Below are 17,194 nucleotides of genomic sequence, written 5' to 3' on the forward strand. Positions count from 1 at the left end.
ATGGTCCTAAAAGAGTATGTGAACCATTTTGATATAGGTCCTACTACATTAAAAGCAGCCTTTTCCTCAATTTAATAGGGTGAATGTGTGCCTGGTAAGTGGTAACAAGAGGCTAGTTTGAATCCTAAACTTAAAAAAAGTTACAATTACATGTACAATGTACATAATTGTGTTTGATGAACACACTGCATAGCTTATAGTTTTAGGTAGGAGAGTGCCCTGGCAATTCAACGGCGCGCACAAGGGATTTTCTACCCCCTGGTAATCCAATGGTGTTACTGTTTGTTTACGATATGCAAAACTTTGTGCACCCTGGCCAATCACTTGTTCTCATTTTTCTGACGTCCTGCCCCTTTCGACAATACACCAATGTGATTGGCCAACACGAAATTGACAACAAAATGTAGCTTGAGGCTTGCCGGTCTTAGTCTGGTGCCAATAACCTCTCCCCTAATTTTCCATGCGTTATAACCATGAGAGTCGGGGCATCTGGTAGCAGGACATGTGCGTACGCGGCCTTTCTGAATCTTCTGTACAACCACGAGTCGTGTCCAAATCTTCGTCAGAAATATCAAAAAGCATCATGCAAAATAATAAATGTACCTCAAAACTGACGAAACAACAATGAAAGGTAAGTTTTCATGCATCCATTTTGTGTAGAACTACAAATTAGTTCAGTCTGGAAAATGAGTTATCTACCAAAAGGGTGTTTTGAAATTGTCACCTTTTCCAAACGTCTGCCCATCATTGTCATATCATGGTAATTTATTCCTCCATGGTCATATCGTTTTCCAGTTTGTTAACGAAAAAAAAAACAAGTTTGGTACTATAAGAAAGGTTATCTCAAACGTAATCTATTGTAGTAAAATCAATCATTTATTTTAAAAGGTTGCGGAAATATTATATTTTAATGTATTTTTGTACTTGGTTTTTGTCTGTCAGACCATTCTCAAAATCATATCAATTGTCAAACAAATGTCCCCATATGGACAGCTTCAATACACGTAAGTCCATAGTCTGCCAAAATATCTGTCAGGACCCCCTCCTCTAAATCTTAAATGCGCAGCTATGAGCAGCTACCTAAGCAAAGAAATTGAGGTTTTTTGATGTAAATTTATGTGTAAAACCTCAACTTTTTGTAACAAAATAAAATGAACGATATCAAAACAGTATAAAATATCAATCAATTTCTATCAACTTTGGAACCTATCAATTCCTCAGACCTTTCTCTACTCAAATATCAACATATCCCACGTGACCTTAGGCTATCAAGGCCACAAGAGGGCTCACTTAAAAAAAAAAAAAACATTTTCGACACAAAATCGATTGAGTTTTCCCGCGACCAAAAATGGGCTCTCTGTTACGCGCTAATTTTCTTATTTTCAACTCTGTGTTTTTCGTTTAAAATTCCAATCAATCGAGAAAAAACTGCTTAATTGTGAAACTAAATGTCTTCAGCTAACCACAGATGATTTTGTACATCAAAATTCGCACTTAAATGATGTCATTTGCTTTGGGTGAATTTTCACAAGCACTTTTCGTGTACAAACAGATATAAATCACGATTGAAGCCTTTCCGTCGACCTCCCTACATCATATGCTGTTACACAAAAGTGCAAGTGTAACTAATGCAATGTGTCGACCTAGCCATAGAGTAAGGACCAAAGGTCTTTGCTCTATGACCTAACCAACCGTAACGTACATGTACGCATTATTTATTTATGCCATTGAGTAGAAACCATAGTATAGTGCACAGCACCAAGTGAACGGTAATTTTTCTTGCAGCCCTTTTGTAACACTGATAAGCGATAGACGTAGACTTGATTCAAGTCCCATTCTCGTGTGAGAGGTCCCTAAGCATATCATGGCAACTTACTATCAAACAAACCGTAGCATACAGTACAGTGCGCGCTCGCCAACAAATTGTGGTCACGAGAATGGGACTTAACGAGGTCGTTTCTTACTCTGCACGTCGTTATTGGAAAATCTCCCCACCCAAATGGGGAGATGTACAAAACCAATGGGAGCGTGGAAGCGCTGCCCAGCCGGTAAAATATTCATTATACTCTGTAAGGAAAAGTTTCCGTATGGCGCCACCACTTTTTCATTCAAAATAAAATAATATAGTATCTAATTTACCTGATTGATATATCCCTTTTTGTAAAAATGAGTGAAAAAGTGGTGGCGCCATACGGAAAGTTATCCCTCTGCTACATCACAGTTACAGTGCAAGACATTGTAAGGCACGCGTCTAGACGTGGGGCGGGCAAACTCATCAGCAGGCAGGGGGGTGTCGGTATTTATACATGTAAGTCGTTGAATTGCACTTCCCAAAATTCAAATTAACCAAACCGACCCTAACGTATGTTACAACGTATCAACTTAAATTCAATGAACATTTAGTGCTTTCTTTTTTATAATTAATTGGTTATTTAAAAATTTATTTCAATCGTCAACTAAGTACTTAACCCACAAAAATAACAAATGAAATAGTCTTCTTTTTGAGTTCGTTTGATTGGTCAACACGTAACACGCATCTGCTACATATTCATATATGAATACATTTACATATCAGGCTACTGCGACATCGTCAAGTCCCTGTCCCGCGTGCGGAACAGGTTTGGGAATGCAGAGCATCACAAAGCAGTAGTTTTCTGGCGGTGGCACGGGATTGGGACTTGAGTCAAGTCTACGATAGACGGAAACAACAGGTCAACGCGTACCTAATTAATTCAATTCGTACTTAACTGATCATGCTCGGGTCTCGTGGGGGGGAGGCATTGCTCCAAAAGGGGGGGGGGGGCTAGGGAAATGAGTCTGTGTGGGGGGGGGTCATGAATGCTTTAATTGGATGGTTACGATGCAGGTTATGATTTTTTCGCAGATTGAGATCTATTCAGGACACATTTGGTTTGTACCAAAAATGCATTTCCCTTTTCGAGGGGAACACCTGGGGGGGGGGGTGGGGAACGTGCTCGCTCTGGTCTATAGCAATTTCTTAAATAAGGTCGGTACATCGGGAATTTTGTTTACTTTTTTATTTTTCTAAGTTTGACAAGTGTCAACATTTCACTAATCTCTCATCTTTAATCAGAAATTGTAAGTTTACCTCTGTAATCAATCAGTCATATAAGAAACTTCATTATTTTTCAAAGATTTTACAACCGACTCAATTTTAGACCCAAACAATGACCCAAGTCTGATAAAAACGCCAGACTTATATCCCTTGTATTGTTTTCAGATTTTGACCCAAACTTGTTTAGTTTTGCAATTTTTATTCACATTTTGGAGGCACCCAATGAAACTGTTTCATTTATTTCAGATAATTAATGTTGTCTATTTATTATGTTTTCCTGCAGTATGGTACAGCTTCCAGTGATAACCAATAAGAGTTCCAGCTCCCATCTCAAAAGTAATCTTTTAAAAGGTATGTACAAGATAAGTGTTAAGACAGGTGCAGCGATTATTCTGTAGTGTCACAAATTTTGTGATTCTGGTGGTCTTTATGCTAAGAATCAAATAAGGTTTAACAATTAGTACAATTGGCTAAAATAAAACGTTAAATACTGATATGCTTTGAATCAAGATAAGGTAGAACATTTGAATTGATGAATAAAAAATTTACAAATTTAATTAAAATATTGGACTTACCCATTGTTTTTTTTTAATTTTTCCCCAAAAGTGATTAAAAAAATGCTGGACTTGTGATTTTGTTAATAATTGTATAACTAAACATAGACTTAAGTTTAATTAAAATGTTTTACCCAAATTTTATTAAAATGCTGGACTTGCTTGCCCTTTGTAAGATGTGATGTGTGGTGTGTGTAGCATCCTGCTCATCTCAAGTACCCACTTGTTTCGACAAGCCTACCCTTTGAAAATTTGATTAAAATGCTGGACTCTCCTCTAGTCTTGTGCTGTTTTCAATAAAATGCTGAGTTAAGGTCTACCAGTGGTAAATTTTTGTTTAAATTGACCCAAGTTTGATACTTACTGTTGTCATGGAGTACATGTATCCATGTGTATAGTTTTGTGTTTTCCTGCAGTATGGTTTGTTGGCTTTCGGTGAAATCACCCATCTTCCAAGGATGAGTTCCAGTGCCCATCTCAAAAGCCATCGTTTAAAAGGTATGTTCAAGAAAGGCCCAAGTGTTTAATGTTAAGCCAAGGAGCAGAGTTTGTTCTTAACTTCACATTTTGTGATTCTTATGGTCTTTATGCTTAAAATCAAGTATTGTTTAACAACTGGTACAATTGGCTAAAATAAAACTTCAAATACTGATAGGCTTTGAATCCATATTTGTTTCATATTTTCAGGATTTTCTTTACACTTCTTGTTCGGTTTAATTTACGTCAAATATCAACAGTGTTACCCAAATCCAATTTTAGGCAACTAGCCCCATACCACACTGGTTAACGGTTCACTGTTGGATGTTTAGATCCCCGTTACGTGGAAGATTGATCTTGGCATATAATTCCCAAGAAAGAACATTTTAGTGGTGACAAAACTCTCTGTGAACCACTCGGAGAAATTGACAATTTTTGACTCAATTATGGTTTACAAATTCTACCAATTTGGTTTAAATATTTGAGTTACTCCTTGTGATTTTTGTTCAATCTTACCCAAACTTTTCGACCAAAATTTGATTAAAATGCTGAACTCGGGCCTATCCAATGGGGCTTTTTTTTTTAATTAACAAAAAGTTTGATTAAATTGCAGAACCGAAGCCAGCCCTACCCCTTGTATTTTTTGCAATTTTCGATCCAAATTTTGGAGGCACTCAATATAACTGATATGTGTCATTCAGATAAGTCCTTGTCCTCAAGAACATGTATTCATGTGTATTTTTGTGTGTTTTCCTGCAGTGTGGTACGGATTCCAGTGAGATCACCCATCTACCTAGAATAAGAGTTCCAACGCCCATATCAAAAGTAGTCTTTTATGCAGAAGATGAGTGTTTAATAGTTAAGACAAAGTGAAATACCGATGGGAAATCAATCAAAACATCCATGGGTAACGAGCGATAAAGAAAAAGGCAATTCCTAACTTTGAAGGAGCTTGGACACATGAGACCAAGCCATGTGGAACTTGTACTTCCTGCTAGGGTCACAACATGTTGTTGATCTTAAAGGAACATGTTGCCTTGGTTTGGTCGAGTTAAAGCGTTTAAAAAAGTTTGTATTGTTATGAAATTGTTATGATTAGAAAGAGTTTTTAAAAGTTATGATCCACTCAAATATGCCTCGAAATTGCGTGGTTTTTCCTTTTAACTTGCAAACTGACAAGGTCGGCCATTATAGAGTCAAAAGTCAAAACCTTGACTCCACAAAATGGCGTGTCGTGTTAAATTCACGATGTATAAGGAAAACCATTCAATTTCGAGGCATATTTGTGTGAATCATTATATTATACTTTTCATAGACCAACTTGCCCAATCCAAGGCAACGTGTCCCTTTAAAGGTGCATCAGGCTCTCCTTAGGGAGATGGTTCTGGCATATTACCACAAATGGCAAACGGAAATAGTCCCTGTAAAGTGAGGAGTAGAGGACTGCCCTGGGTCCAATTTCATAGAGCTGCTAAGCACAAAATTTGCTAAGCAAAAAATTTCTTCCTTGATAAAAACAGGGTTACCAACCAAATTTCTACGTGATTTTCAGGATAAGCAAACAACAGCTGAATACCAGTAAATAAGCAATAAGCAACAAAAAGAAAATTGGTTGGTAATCCTGTTTTTATCAAGGAGGAAATTTTATGCTAAGCAATTTTGCGTGCTTAGCAGCTCTATGAAATTGGGCCATAGTAATTGGGGTGGCTGACTAAACTCTTCCGAAATGGAGGCGCAATGACCTTGACGATCTCTGAGTATGTGATGGGGCTGGTGCTAAGACTAACCTTACCAGAATAAAATTAGGAAATTTATACACACAATCAGGACAACACTAAACATTATTTTGTTCCTATGTTTCTTGTTTATTTAATGATCAGATTTACAGTTAATGTTGAAAAGAGTGGATGCAGAATAAATCACAATTAATACAGATTAAATTAAACAGAACTTTGTTTATTTGTGTCCGAGTTTGTATTTGAAGTAATAGTACAAAATTACTAGTTAATAAAAAAATCCTTAATTTATGAAATAGATAAATGCCAAAATGTTTGCTCAAAAAGGCCCATTTTTAAATTTTGGGCCAAAAATAGAATGGTCCGAAATCACTCAAAAGGAAGAACAAGTTTAACCCCTTGCGGTTTTTTTCACTAAAAATTTTTGCTCAAAAAGGCCCATTTTTAAAATTTGACCCCAAACTAGAGTGGTCCAAAATCACTCAAAAGAACAAGTTTAACCCCTTGCAGTTTTTTTCGCTCAAAATCTTGGCACAAAAAGGCCCATTTTTAAAATTTGGGCCAAAAATAGAATGGTCCGAAATCACTCAAAAGAACAAGTTTAACCCCTTGCAGTTTTTTTCACTCAAAATCTTGGCTCAAAAAGGCCCTTTTTTAAAATTTGGGCCAAAAATAGAATGGTCCGAATCACTCGAAAGAACAAGTTAAACCCCTTGCAGTTTTTTTCACTCAAAATCTTGGCTCAAAAAGGCCCATTTTTAAAATTTGGGCCAAAAATAGAATGGTCCGAAATCACTCGAAAGAACAAGTTTAACCCCTTGCAGTTTTTTTCGCTCAAAATCTTGGCTCAAAAAGGCCCGTTTTTAAAATTTGGCCCCAAAAATAGAATGGTCCGAAATCACTCAAAAGAACAAGTTTAACCCCTTGCAGTTTTTTTCACTCAAAATCTTGGCTCAAAAAGGCCCATTTTTAAAATTTGGGCCAAAAATAGAATGGTCCCAAATCAGTCGAAAGAACAAGTTTAACCCCTTGCAGTTTTTTTCACTCAAAATCTTGGCTCAAAAAGGCCCATTTTTAAAATTTGACCCCAAACTAGAGTGGTCCGAAATCACTCAAAAGAACAAGTTTAACCCCTTGCAGTTTTTTTCACTCAAAATCTTGGCTCAAAAAGGCCCATTTTTAAAATTTGGGCCAAAAAAAAAATGGTCCGAAATCACTCGAAAGAACAAGTTTAACCCCTTGCAGTTTTTTTCGCTCAAAATCTTGGCTCAAAAAGGCCCATTTTTAAAATTTGGCCCCAAAAATAGAATGGTCCGAAATCACTCAAAAGAACAAGTTTAACCCCTTGCAGTTTTTTTCACTCAAAATCTTCGCTCAAAAAGGCCCATTTTTAAAATTTGGGCCAAAAATAGAATGGTCCCAAATCAGTCGAAAGAACAAGTTTAACCCCTTGCAGTTTTTTTCGCACAAAATCTTGGCTCAAAAAGGCCCATTTTTAAAATTTGACCCCAAACTAGAGTGGTCCGAGAAATCACTCAAAAGAACAAGTTTAACCCCTTGCAGTTTTTTTCACTCAAAATCTTGGCACAAAAAGGCCCATTTTTAAAATTTGACCCCAAACTAGAGTGGTCCGAAATCACTCAAAAGAACAAGTTTAACCCCTTGCAGTTTTTTTCGCTCAAAATCTTGGCTCAAAAAGGCCCATTTTTAAAAATTTTGCCCCAAAAATAGAATGGTCCGAAATCACTCGAAAGAACAAGTTTAACCCCTTGCAGTTTTTTTCGCTCAAAATCTTGGCTCAAAAAGGCCCATTTTTAAAATTTGGGCCAAAAATAGAATGGTCCCAAATCACTCGAAAGAACAAGTTTAACCCCTTGCAGTTTTTTTCACTCAAAATCTTGGCACAAAAAGGCCCATTTTTAAAATTTGACCCCAAACTAGAGTGGTCCGAAATCACTCAAAAGAACAAGTTTAACCCCTTGCAGTTTTTTTCACTCAAAATCTTGGCTCAAAAAGGCCCATTTTTAAAATTGTGGCCAAAAATAGAATGGTCCGAAATCACTCAAAAGAACAAGTTTAACCCCTTGCAGTTTTTTTTGCACAAAATCTTGGCTCAAAAAAGCCCGTTTTTAAAATTTGGCCCCAAAAATAGAATGGTCCGAAATCACTCGAAAGAACAAGTTTAACCCCTTGCAGTTTTTTTCGCTCAAAATCTTGGCACAAAAAGGCCCATTTTTAAAATTTGACCCCAAACTAGAGTGGTCCGAAATCACTCAAAAGAACAAGTTTAACCCCTTGCAGTTTTTTTTCACTCAAAATCTTGACTCAAAAAGGCCCATTTTTAAAATTTTGGCCAAAAATAGAATGGTCCGAAATCACTCAAAAGAACAAGTTTTGGCCCTTGCAGTTTTTTTCGCTCAAAATCTTGGCTCAAAAAGGCCCATTTTTAAAATGTGGCCCAAAAATAGAATGGTCCGAAATCACTCAAAAGAACAAGTTTATCCCCTTGCAGTTTTTTTGCTCCAATTCTTGGCTCAAAAAGGTCCAACTTTGGCAAAAAATATAACAGAACGGTTCAAAAATGCTGAATCCAACAATACAAGTTATTGTTAACTAAAAGTTTTTGTAACCAAACATTTTAGCAAAATGTTTCCCCACAAACAGGTTTAGTATCACCTAAATTCAATTAGCTTCAATTACTCCAAGACAAGTATTCCTTAGAAGCTGCATATGTGGTGCTTACCACTGTGTTGACAAGGCTGCGTTCTCTAGGATTGCTTTACAGATTGATGTCCAGTTAATCAATGCTCAACATGGTTTCATGAGTGGGTTTCTGTAACAGCAGACAAAAATACAAGAAAAATGAATACCAGGTTAATTCTGATTCTGAATAATAACGTAATACATGTCACTCACAGCAAAACCCAATGTCATGTTCCTGCTTACCATGGGAGTACATGCTTACAGCCTGCTGTAAATGTGTCAATCTATGACCTGAACACACAAACAAGTACTGCTACAACTATCCCACAAACCAGAATAACAGAATCTGAAAGCACTTTAAATAATAACTGAAGCAGATTCTAATTGAAAGACCCACTTTGGTCCCAAGGGTTCAATTCCTACTGTGTACAGTTTTAAGATTTCCTTTGAACATTCTAATGATTGATTGAAATTAAAACCAAAGAACAAGAAAAATAGTTGGTGGTTGAGTGGAATGAAGCTCATGATTGTCGATATTATCCTGGGTTGTGGGGTCAACTCACATCATGTGTTATTTATGCTGTATTGCCTAATGGTTAATTTTCTTACACCTGGGGTTCACACAGGCAGACGATATTAGCTAATAAAGAAGAGTTGGAGGTGCTGAGTATTAAAATAAATTGTGACTGTGGCTCTTTGCTTTTCCGTTAATAATAATAATAACATCAAAGTCTCATATAGCACACGTATCTACCAAACAAGGTACTCGAGGCGCTGAGTATATACAAACTTTTTCTTTTTCATTGCCTGTGTCTATTCGAAGGATTTTAATAAATGAAGATGCAAGTTTCTTAAGAAGAGTTGGTGGTCCAGTGGAAGGACTCATTGACTCCAGATGCTATGGTCTTGGGTTCAATTCCCACTGTGTGATTTTACAAAGTAACTTTTTCTTTTTCATTGACTTTGTCCATTCTAAGGGTTTTAATAAACGTCAGATGCAAGTTTCTTAAGAAGAGTTGGTGGTCCAGTGGAAGGACTCATTGACTCCAGATGCTATGGTCTTGGGTTCAATTCCCACTGTGTGATTTTACCAAGTAACTTTTTCTTTTTCATTGACTTTGTCCATTCTAAGGGTTTTAATAAACGTCAGATGCAAGTTCTTAAGAAGAGTTGGTGGTCCAGTGGAAGGACTCATTGACTTTAGGCACTATGGTCCTGGGTTCATTTCCCCTTGTGTTTTCTTTTTCTTTTCAGTGCATGTGTCCATTCTAAGGGTTTTAATTAATGTCAGATGCAAGTTTCTTAAGAGGAGTTTGTGGTCCAGTGGAAGGACTCAGTGACTCCAGATGCTGTGGTCCTGGGTTCAATTCCCACTCTGTTCCTTTTCTTTTTCATTGCCTGTGTCCATTTTAAGGGTTTTAATTGATGTCAGATGAAAGTTACTTAAGAGGAGTTTGTGGTCCAGTGGAAGGACTCAGTGACTCTGGGCGCTATGGTCCTGGGTTCAATTCCCACTCTGTTCCTTTTCTTTTTCATTACCTGTGTCCATTCTAAGGGTTTTAATTAACGTCAGATGCAAGTTTCTTAAGAGGAGTTTGTGGTCCAGTGGAAGGACTCACTTACTCCAGATGCTGTGGTCCTGGGTTCGATTCCCACTCTGTTCCTTTTCTTTTTCATTGCCTGTGTCCATTCTAAGGGTTTTAATTAACGTCAGATGCAAGTTTCTTAAGAGGAGTTGGTGGTCCAGTGGAAGGACTCAGTGACTCCGGGCGCTATGGTCCTGGGTTCAATTCCCACAGTGTGTAACTCTGGCCTTTTTTAATAAAAACAAATTTATTTTTAAAATGCAAATTTTAGCAAAAGTAGGTTTTTCTTTTTCTTATTCTAGTTTCCTAAGCACGGACCTCAGGTTCGGCGTACACGCACAGGATTTGAACCGGGGTTAGTCGCTTCCTAACGCATGGTCTAACCAGTTGAGCAATCGGGTCCCCCCGTTAAAATGTGTTCGATTCTAATATATAAAGAATAAATTTGTACTTAAACATTTTTTCACACTTGGCTCAGTGCATTAAGTATACAGCAGGCACAGGAGTATAATTATTAGGTATTGAGACTAGACACTGTAAGGCCTATGGGGGAAGTTTGTAGTTTGTAAATTTCAAGGTAACCAACAGGGTGAAAAGACTGCAGACTTTGGATGGGGACTAGGTAGTGTCTTCTATGGGGAAGTTTGTACTTGTTAAATTTCACTCATTCAGCTCAATAGTAAGTAATGGGATAAGATGACTGGATATTGGATGGGGTTTGGGTAGTGTCTTCTAAGGGGAAGTTTGTACTTGGTAAATTTCACTCATTCAGCTCAATAGTAAGTAATGGGATGAAGTGACTGGACATTGGATGAGGTTTGGGTAGTGTCTTCTAAGGGGAAGTTTGTACTTGGTAAATTTCACTCATTCAGCTCAATAGTAAGTAATGGGATGAAGTGACTGGACATTGGATGAGGTTTGGGTAGTGTCTTCTAAGGGGAAGTTTGTACTTGGTAAATTTCACTCATTCAGCTCAATAGTAAGTAATGGGATGAAGTGACTGGACATTGGATGGGGTTTGGGTAGTGTCTTCTAAGGGGAAGTTTGTACTTGGTAAATTTCACTCATTCAGTTCAATAGTAAGTAATGGGATGAAGTGACTGGATATTGGATGGGGTTTTGGGTAGTGTCTTCTAAGGGGAAGTTTGTACTTGGATGTGGACTAGGTAGTGTTTTCTAAGGGTTAGGGGAACTTAGTAATTGGTAAATTTTACTCACTCAGTTCAAAAGGGAATAAGTGAGACGCTTGGACATAGGATGGGGGTAGGGGTAGGCTTAGAGTTTGTATTTATAGTACCTCAGCTTAATATAATTAGATACTGTAGTTCTAGACAAGTTGACCATGGACACAGGCAGCTAAACTATTCTAGTAGACTTTGACACCAGGTACATATATAAGAAAAAGTATGGTTGTTTATTTTACAAACATATTAAACAAATTAAAATTGCAATGAGTGATAAATAAAGGTCCTCTTAAAGACACTGGACACCTTTCGTAATTGTCAAAGACCAGTCTTCCCACTTGGTGTATCTCAACATGCATAAAATAACAAACCTGAGCAAGTTTGAGCTCAATTGGTCGTCGAAGTTGCGAGATGATAATGAATGAAAAAAACGCCCTTGTCACACAGAGTTGTGTACTTTTAGATTGATTTCGAGGTCTCGAAATCAAATTTGTGGAAAAATACTTCTTTCTCAAAAATTCTGTTCCTTCAGAGGGAGCCATTTCTCACAATGTTTTATACTATCAACAGCTCTCCATTACTCGTTACCAAGTAAGGTTTTATGCTAATAATTATAATGAGTAATTACCAATAGTGTCCAATGCCTTTAAGTAGATGTGATAATGGATACATTTAGGCATGTAATTGCGGTAATACTTATTATTGCAGAAAAATGAAATTTTCTGTCCCGCATGCCTAAATACCGTCCCTATAGTCCATAGTGATAAAAATGGAGATTGCTGCTATTTTTCAAAATGCTATTTTGGGGGTCTGCTTACCATTTTGAAAGTGTTTTCATTATACTACAACTATTTTATATAACAAACTGGTATTTTATTAAATTTTCAAAATTGTATAAGTAGTATAGAACTAGTCTGAACTAGATTTGTTCAGACCACCCAAGTCAACACCTTTCAAAACATTTTCAGACATTTATTTATATAAATGTTCTAGAACAAAATGGTTTGTAAATACATTGTGGCCCTGTCCTTTTGTGTTCCATGTACTACTATAACAACACTGACAATTATGGATGACCAACCCCCTGATAACATTAGTCTTACCAGCTCTTGAGATGATTTGAGTCAACAATAGTCAGGCGATCAGCTTTCTGAAGAAAACAAACCAGATGGACATAATTTATTAATATCAGGCCTCACAGAACTCAGGAAATTTTTGAAAGGCAGAGTTAATCTCAACCTTAAAATAATTATTATTTTTTTTTTTGGCTAATTAAAAAAAACTAATAAAATGACAAGGGTTGCACTTAAAAAATAAAATTTTAAAGGTTAATTTTGTTATGATTTGTCAAAATGAAAAATATTTGAGTTCAATAAAAGTATGTCAGCTGTGTCCTTTTTAATTTGTCCACAAAATTAATAAACCTGTGCCAATCTCCCCGCCAAAGAGATTAAGCTTAGAAAAAAATCCTAATTATTTGTCAAGCAAATCTTACATAGCTCAGTATCCTCAACCAAAATTAAAAGCCTTTTAAAGATATTTATTTTATGAGCTTTAGGCTATCAAAAACAAAATTCAAAGCCTTAAATGATGTTTTAATTCAAGTCTTACCTCTTGCAATCTGAAGCAGGGCTGATATTCTTTGATTGGTTAACATTTCCAACAAGGTATTTCTGAAGTGCAATGAACATAGTGTTACTTATGAAAAATAATACCCACACAAAAAGCTAAAAGTTTGTAGTCCATGTGTTGAATTATCAACAATCAAATGTCCAGGTAATTTTTATCTAAGTGACCTTGTCTTTCCCTTGCTTTCTGCAAGCTGTAAATTGATTCATATCACAATCCCAGGTCTTTAACATAAATATTGTCCTTTTTATTGTTCAAATTTGGCAAATCTGGTTGCTAGTTTCATAGGAATGGCTGAATTGCAGAAATATTCCATCCGAGTGTTAGCACAAGAGACGGTTGCAATTACTGCGACCCTGTTTTAAGGTGTTTAACAAAATTCCACTGTGAGGGAGATAAATACTGGCAGGATTTAAGACATGAGAGATAAGGGTGTCTAGACTGGTCAATGGGCCATTTTTTTAACGCGTGAGGGCGCTCTCAATCACTTCTGGGGGTATATTCATTCATACCCAAAAATGTTGTTAAAGATTGGAACACATTACCACCACAGACATCTAAACCATCACAGACAATAAGACTTTTAAAGGAGCCGTTATAATCCAACTCTAAAGCAAATTGAAACTAGGGCGCAACAAAAGTGACAGGACGCCTATTAATCTGTGCAGGGCGGGCGCGTTTACCCCTGGAAGTGATAAAAATACTATGTATAGCGCCCACTCGCACGGTCAAAAATAAGGCGCATTAAGTCAAGTAATTTGATGAGCAGTGACACTTCCAATGTAATGCCTGGTTGTTTTCTTACAATGAAAAGTTGTTTTACCTTTGATCAGTAGACTGTATCTATCTGTAATTCCAGCTCCTCAGAATGTGATGCTTTGCCATTCAGACCAAGTTGCATTATCTATAAAAGATTATACAAATAGAATTATGACTACCTTATTCTCTCTCTAAACAATTGCACTGTCTGTGAGACAAAGAGATTCAAATTCATGAAGAGTTTCTTTCCACACAGAGATAATTATACACTGCTTTTTCTAGGGAGTGACACAAGAAATATTTTCTCAAAATAAGATGTTTTTCTTATTTCAAGAATACCACTTTTAGCAGTTTAGGCAGTGAAATACCAGACATAGAACTTTATTGTCAGGTAAGGCTTCCTGAAAACAAAACTCTGCATAAGTTGTTTCCCGGTTTTCTACTAAACTGAAAAAAGAAGAAATCAGCATAAATTATTCAGGAGACGAAGGCAACACAATGCAATTCAAAAAATAATTGTTATGTTTCCAGTTTAGTTTGTATCTCTGAAAGTGGTCGATTGCTTGCATGTGTGCAACAATGAAACTTGAATAAAATTTAAGGGGCCACAGAAGGGGGGGGAGGGTTGATTTCTGACCAATTTAAAATTGTGCATTTCTCTTAAACTAGAAGCCCCTTTTCAATGCTCCACAGATCACAATTAGATTTAAAAAATTAAGATTATCTGATTTGAGTTTAAAAACATGTCTCATGTGTAAATAGAATCAAATAAAACCCAAAGAAACTATCATAAACAAATTTTTACTCTCTGGTGATTTTAATAGAAAAAAAATCAAAATATCAAGGCCCCCCCCCCCGCCATTCAGTATGTAACTGCAAGCGAGGTAAAACTAAAAAAGAGTTGTTCTTGGTTCTTAATTCTTTCTGTAGTTGATGTACACAGTACGTAGAGTCCAGGGTCCAACAATTTGCCAGAAGGATTTTAGACTTGTCAGTGACTTTTAAAGCATGGAGGGTGCCAAAGAATGCAAAGCGGTGTGCCAGGTTTGTTTTTTAAAATGTTGTAGAACAATGGGAAAAGAGATAAGGTGATTTGGGACAAGGAGGAGTCATCAATACTCTGCACTAAAAAAAAAAAAAAATGTCACATGAAAGGTATTGCTCATCAACAGAAAACTAATTTACCTTTGTATTGACTGACTACTGTCTTGGGAGGTTATGCTGTTTTCCTGCCTTTGACTAAGCTGTACAATAACTTATTGTGAGGAACCAGATTGGAATGATGAATGTTTGTTGCTGTATAGGCAGATGGAGGTTGACACCAATGAGGAACCATCTAATACAAACAAATGATTTATGCAAACAATTAATGTTTAACTTTTTAGACCAAACACTATAGTCAGCCCAACATACAGATAGAAATGATGTATGTATTGTAAACAGAAATCAGTTTAGAACCATTTCTTGTGGTTGTTTTAAACAAATGCAATGTTTTAATTAATCAACAGAAGAAAACTTGGTAAATGACCAAGGGCTAACTAAAGGAAAACATTTGATGGCAGAGTTGGGAGAAAAACCCATAAGAAATTATTGCTCAACATGGTGAACGGAACAGACAGGTTCACATGAAGGCTAGATTCAAAATAAGAGACAAGTTCCCGAGTCCTGACAACATTCATTTTTAATTAATCAAACCACAAGACATCTTGGCTTGTTAGGATAAGTTTACTGGCCCCAACACTGAAACCACTGGCCTCGTGGCCTGCAGTCCAGTGTATAATGTGTGTCCTGAATGGTGGTGTGATCCAGTTGCAGGGCAGCAACTTTCCTTATACTGGACAAAATACTAAAATTTCCCTTTTGTTGTACATGTAAATAACACAAGATATTATCTACTCTAGCTCACAAAGTTGTGTTGAGGTTCATTAAAAACACACAATAGTTTGTTTAAAGCCATTGGACACTTTCGATAAACAGTATTGTCCAAAGGCCCACACTTCGTGTATCACAACTGATATAAAAAAAATAACAAACATGTGAAAATTTAGGCTCAATCGGTCAACGGAGTCGGGAGAAAATAACGGGGAAAACCCACCCTTGTTTCCGCACGTTTCGCCGTGTCATGACATGTGTTTGAAATAAATCCGTAATTCTCGACGAGAATTGAATGATATTTTTTTTTACTGTTTTCTCGAAAGTAAAGCATTTCATGGAATAATATTTCAAGAGAAGTCTTTCACCATTACCTTCTGTAAACCATGTTAGTTATCTGTAAATCTGAGAACTGTTTTTTTTTTTTGTGCCGAAAGTGTATAATGGCATTAAAGAACGGTGTGTTTAAATATTATAATTTCTTACATTTTCTCTCTCCCGCCTGTTAATGTCAATCCCCCTCATGAGATGAGGTGAAAAGGATTCTACTGAATTATCAGGAAACATCTCGGTGACCATGGTGGCATGAAAAGCCAATATGTATCAGCTGTAAAATATAATAAAAAACAAGTCATTGTCATAAATTTATTGAAAACAATTGAATGCCACCTGAAAAGGAAGAGAGACAGACATTGTTCACTCTTTAAAAAATACAACAGTTGTTTGACCAATTTTGAATTCACATTGTTTTTTATCGCAAGTCTCTTTGATATCTTAATTTTTTTTAAACATAAATTAGTAAGTCGCAAATTTTGAAGGGGAGAAGTTTTTAAAAGCGTTTTTCACCAGAAATTTCTTTTAAAAGTGATGATCAATAATCGCAAGCAAACTTTAGAAAATTTGATGAAGTTTGGCACCTTAATTGTGGTTTGTTGGTTTATTGGAACTTATTCTGCATGAAATTAGCTTGAGAAGTAATTTATTTACGTGTGATCATGGAGGTAGAACTACCTCCATGGTGTGATTAACTTATTGCAAAGTTAAAGTGATCCAGCTGGTAAATGATCCCGAACTGGCATGACTGGTCAAATGACATACCATTCAAAACAAAGTCAGTTTTGACTCCTGTTAATGTCTTAATGTCAAATAACATGAGCCTAAAAGAACGTCTATTTCTGTAACTGTATAACGGTTGAGCCGGCAAAAAATGTCTAAAGTCTCGATTTTAGAAACTGAAAAAAGATGCCAACAAACAATTTTAGTCAAACTTTAACTGCATGCCATCCACCGCTTAGCCCGCTGAAACCCATTTCCCTCACCCCGGCCATGCCGGTGGGCGGAGAAAATGAAACAAATTTGTTTTAAAAAAGGAGAACATTTTTGCCTCAAACTCCTATTACTATTAGAGAGCACTGTCGACATTGATTACGCCGTGCAACTAAATAGGCATCTAAAGCTTAGGTGCATAGTGTAATTTTATCCAAATAAATTCAATCAATCAATAAATAGTAATACATCGTTTAACTTTCTGTACCCAGAGGCTAAGCCAAGAGGCTAGTTTGTTTATTTTGGAACAGCAGAGAGCAGAGAGTGTGACATTTTTGTCTAAACCAATCTT

At 36.5% G+C, this 17,194-nt stretch overlaps 2 long non-coding RNA genes across 2 annotated transcripts; one reads left to right on the top strand and one right to left on the bottom strand.

Annotated features, from left to right (window-relative positions):
* The first annotated feature begins 465 nt into the window (after positions 1-465).
* Positions 466-7,037, top strand: LOC139947383 (uncharacterized). The gene is made up of 4 exons (XR_011787349.1): positions 466-631; positions 3,360-3,427; positions 4,047-4,128; positions 4,867-7,037. It is a non-coding gene; the product is annotated as an uncharacterized lncRNA (long non-coding RNA).
* Positions 7,038-8,599: 1,562 nt separating this feature from the next.
* Positions 8,600-13,851, bottom strand: LOC139947217 (uncharacterized). The gene is made up of 4 exons (XR_011787333.1): positions 13,769-13,851; positions 12,928-12,989; positions 12,420-12,466; positions 8,600-8,676 (listed from the first exon to the last, which is right to left on the bottom strand). It is a non-coding gene; the product is annotated as an uncharacterized lncRNA (long non-coding RNA).
* Between the last annotated feature and the right edge of the window lie 3,343 nt (positions 13,852-17,194).

The sequence above is a fragment of the Asterias amurensis genome, chromosome 14, assembly GCF_032118995.1.
Source record: "Asterias amurensis chromosome 14, ASM3211899v1".
Classification (NCBI taxonomy): Eukaryota; Metazoa; Echinodermata; class Asteroidea; order Forcipulatida; family Asteriidae; genus Asterias; species Asterias amurensis.